The following is a 4996-nucleotide window of genomic DNA, read 5'->3' as shown; positions in this document are numbered from 1 at the left end:
AGGTCATGTGGCCATCATGACTAAGCCACTTTTGGCGAACCAGAGCAGCGCACAGAAACGCCGTTTACCTTCCCGCCAGAGCGGTTCCTATTTATCTACTTGCACTTTGACGTGCTTTCGAACTGCTAGGTTGGCAGGAGCAGGGACCGAACAACGGGAGCTCACCCCGTCGCAGGGATTCGAACCGCCAACCTTCTGATCGGCAAGCCCTAGGCTCTGTGGTTTAACCCACAGCACCACCCTCACACCCGCAGCCCGCGTTGCTCACATAAGATGCAACAATTATCAGGTAAGAAAAGGATGGGAAAACAGAATAAAGTGCTGCTTGAATGTAACCCAACATTTTACATCACCCGTTAAGGCTGCAGACCAAACCCCACTTACCTGGGAGTAAGCCCCATTGAATACAGTAGGATTTAAAAAACTCCAAACCTCACTTTGGGTTTACAACAGAATTGCAATTTTATATGACAATGGAATGTGACACACACACACCCCCATCCAAAACCCTAACCATCCCTACAATTCTTAATTTGGATTTTGAAAAAAATTAACCAGCAGCTCTACATAAATAGATAGCAGACTTTAAAAAAAAACACTTGAGCTATGAAAAATAAGAGGAAAATGAGTGAACTGAGCATTATATTGAGAAGGCAAAAAAACAAACCAAGTGAGGACAGAGAGTGCCTGTGAGTCTATTCCAAATTAATTAACATTACACTAGTTACAGATGCAAACAGATTCCCAAGCATGCTGTTTGGCTTCCCTCCACTCTGAGGATTCAAGTTTGACTCCTTGCTTTGTTCTAAGGGAACAAAGGAAAATGAGAACAATATGACCCTGACCCTTCCTTTACCCCCTTGCGCACAAACGGGCCCTTTTAATATTCAGATGAGCTGGGACATGAAGAGGGCCATGCAAAAAAGCACCTGCCATTTCTTTGGGTGGTAGCTTGAGCAGACAGTGCCTACATTGCTATTGTGAAGAAAAAAGAAATTAAAAAAAATATATTTTTGCAGATGCATCTGTTTGAAAAATGCTAGAATATAGTTAGGCAAACTAAGGCCCGGGGGCCGGTTCCGGCCCAATCGCCTTCTAAATCCAGCCCGCGGATGGTCCGGGAATCAGTGTTTTTTTACAGGAGTAGAATGTGTCCTTTTATTTAAAATGCATCTCTGGGTTATTTGTGGGGCATAGGAATTCGTTCATTATTTTTTTCAAAATATAGTCCAACCCCCCGCAAGGTTTGACGGACAGTGGACCGGCCCCTTGCTGAAAAGGTTTGCTGACCCCTGTGCTAGAAGTTTACATCTTGAGCCGGACACTCTGTGATAGATAGCCATGCAAAAGTCCACATCCCTTATTTTCTACGTAAAACACACATACGTTGGCACCCGGGCATGCACCTGCACACACACATGCTGAAGCCACAAGTTCATTTTTGTGGGTGCATGTTGTGAGCAACTGGTATACCGTCAGGTCTGAAAGGGCAATTTGTAACTGGCTACAAGTGAACAAGAATGCCGGATCAGGATATATTTTGTCGGTTTATTATTATTATTATTATTATTATTATTATTATTATTATTATTATTATTAAATATTTTCTTGATTTACAAAAGTGTACGCAAATCTATCTCTCATATTCCCCCCCCATCTAACATTTTTATTTGTTGAGACATTAGGAAGAAAAGGGAGAAACTGTGACACTTCAACCAGATTATGCGCTGTAAATGGACCAGACATTTAAAGTGCACGACTTCCCCCAAAGACTCCTGGGAACTCTAGTCTGTCAAGAGTACTTGGAAGCACTGACCTTGCCACTACTTCCCTGCTGCATCCCATCCCTATCCAGCCAAACCGTAGCGATGCCACAGTTCACGGGATTCTTGGGGGTGGGGCAGAGGCTGGGGGGTGGCACCACAGCTCTGCCCCAGTTAAGATAAGGAACCCCACAGCAGGAAGACCCTTGAAATTGCCCATCAAGTTGTACCCGGGTAATAAACTAAATAGGCACACAATTTACCTGGCCAGTCTTCTCCAGATTATATTATTTATACAGTGGTACATCGGGTTACAGATGCTTCAGGTTACAGACGCTTCAGGTTACAGACTCTGCTAACCCAGAAATAGTACCTTGGGTTAAGAACTTTGCTTCAGGATGAGAACAGAAATCATGCTCCGGTGGCACGGCAGCAGTGGGAAGCCCCATTAGCTGAAGTGGTACCTCAGGTTAAGAACGGACCTCCAGAACGAATTAAGTTCTTAACCCGAGGTACCACCGTATTTGAATAACAGTAATTATTTCTTAATCTGCACCTACGCCTATAAATTAGCATTGTGCAATTTATTTAATTTTGCAAATTTCTCCCCTCATTTTTGGTGATGCGTTTCCTCCTTTTAGTGATGCTTCCCTAAGTTACAGCCGTTTTAATTCCATATTTGATTCTTTATCCGTGCCTCCTGATAGCATGTACAATTCCAAACATCTGCAGCGAGGGGCTTAAGTTACTGTGCAAATTTATCTACCACACAAGCCCTCCATTTAGCTGTGGAATTTAGCAAACTTGGCCCTTAAATTGGTGCTTATTTGAGGTCTTTTTAGTACACACAGCTCAAACATAGTACAGATGTTTGCCAGTGGTTATTACACTTCTCTGTTCTGTTCTTCTGGCCAGGAAACTTATAACATAGCTGTTTTATTGGACTAAAATCTTGAGGTGGAACAAATGTAGGTCAAACTGCAGAGCCTCGGTGAAATTTTCTTAAAGTTCTTGCTGGGGCAAAAAACATCCGTCCCACAAAAAAAGCAGAAAACTAGAACTGGGACTTGAATAGCTTCTGGTATATTGTTTCGTCTTTGCAATCTAAGGGAAGAAATAATTAACAAATGAATCATTCCATAATTGATTTTAGTTTCAGGGTCCACAGGGACTTGAATGTAATCTTCATTTTCCAAGGCAGGAGCAACATTTTTTCAGACAATTGAAAGCAGTTTGAAATCACCAACACAGTATTTGATGCGTGTACCTTTCCATTATAGTCGCTGATCAGCAGGCTTGGTCTGCTACCCTGTTACAAAAACGTGTCAACCCTGTTTGAGCAGAAGAGTCAATGGGACAAAATATGTGGAGTTCACAACCGGAATGAGTTCACAACCCCTTTCAAATTGTGTTCCGCTCTCTTAAAAGCTGCTGTTTGCCTACACCAGCCTTCCCTAACTTTGTGTGGGCCAGATGTTTTGGGCTACAACTACCATAATCCTTGACCCGCGTAGTTCTCCTCACAACTCTTTTGTTATGTACTGAGTTGAATAGGATCCAAAATGCAGCAGTCTGATTGGTCCTAGAATAATAGGATTCAGAATGCTGTAGTCTGATTGGTCCGCAGGAGCTTCCCAATCCAACTCCAGGTGGAAGTGCATCCGCAACCTGATTGGCCAACAGGAGAATCCTGGAATTAGCCAATCACGTGGGGCCCATTGGGTAAATTATGTATATAAAGCAGACATTCTGGGGGAACTTCCATTCCTCCTCACCGCTATGAGCTGAAAAAAGAGCATAAAATCCACTCTCGACTCCGAGTATATTTCATCTTTTCTCGTCTCTTGGAACATGGAAGCAAGGCAAGAGTGAGCCATTCCTTGAAGCTTTATGCCCCGAGCTGAAGACACATCGTACATTTAAAGCACTCCCCCCAAAGTATCCTGGAAACTGCAGTTTACCCCCACACAGCTGCATTTCCCAGCATCCTTAACATAATACAGTTCAGGTACATCACCGTTGGTACATCACCCCAGCGAAATTGGCAAAGATGTATAAGACTGGGGACAAAACGTGCTGGAAATGTAAAAAGAAAGAGGGGGATTTCCATCATATGTGGTGGAAGTGTGAAGAGGTGAGGAGATTCTGGGGTCTTATCTATGATGAATTAAAAAAGATTTTGAAATACACCTTCCCTAAAAAACCCGAAGCCTTACTTTTAGGAATGGTGGGAGACGAGATTAAGAAAGAGGACCAAACCTTATTCCAATACGCAACGGCAGCTGCCAGGATATTGTTCGCGCAGAATTGGAAAACACCTAATATCCCAACAATTAGAGAATGGCAAACCAAACTATTTGAATATGTAGACCTAGCAATGATGACACAAAAGATCAGGCATCAGAAAAACTCCAAATTTATTAATGATTGGAATAAATTTATTTTATACATGGAAACGAATTTAGGAAACATTAAAATCACAGTAGGCGTAATATAAAACCAGTGATGTAGAGACAATGGTTGTAAAAGGACACTGCAGAAGATAATGGTGGAATACAGCTCAAACCGTGGTGGGAGGAAGTCAGACTAAAGATATAGTATGTAGTTATCTATGCTACATGTATTGTTTGTTTGTATGTACTTTGTTGTTCTGTTATGTTTGTGGGTTAGTTTTAATACTTGTTGGAAAATAATAATTAAAAGATTTAATTTTTTAAAAAAAACATAATACAGTTCATAGGATTCGGGGGGGGGGGGCTGCTTTAAATGTATGGCGTGTCTACAGACTGTTCTGCATATCACCGGAAGGCTAAAATTCTTCTCTGAACTGCTTAGAGGAAGTATGGGGCACAGAATGCACCAAACAGAAAACACAAAGGGAATGCACACATTGGAAACACATTGGTCAAAACATTCAAATGCAAATTTCAGGGTTTGTTTGTCTGGCAGATTGTTTTGGCAGTACTCAACCCGCTCTATTTTTGCTCAGTATTTGGGTGTGCCTCATTCTGAATGACAATGAATGATACTTTAACAGTTCCAAAAGGCATTATTATATTGTTGCACGGCACCCCAATCTCCTAGTGGTGCGAGATTCCAGGGGTCTCCTTCAAAATGAGGTACAGCCAGTGCCGGATTTATGTATAAGCTAAACAACCTATAGCTTAGGGCCCCACTCTCTTGGGGGGGCCCAAAATGTAAAGGGGGGAAAAACTGGATGTACAGTGTTTTAT

The sequence above is a fragment of the Podarcis bocagei genome (genome assembly GCF_964188305.1).
Source record: "Podarcis bocagei genome assembly, chromosome: 11".
NCBI classification, from domain to species: domain Eukaryota; kingdom Metazoa; phylum Chordata; class Lepidosauria; order Squamata; family Lacertidae; genus Podarcis; species Podarcis bocagei.
This window is presented reverse-complemented; position numbering follows the sequence as displayed.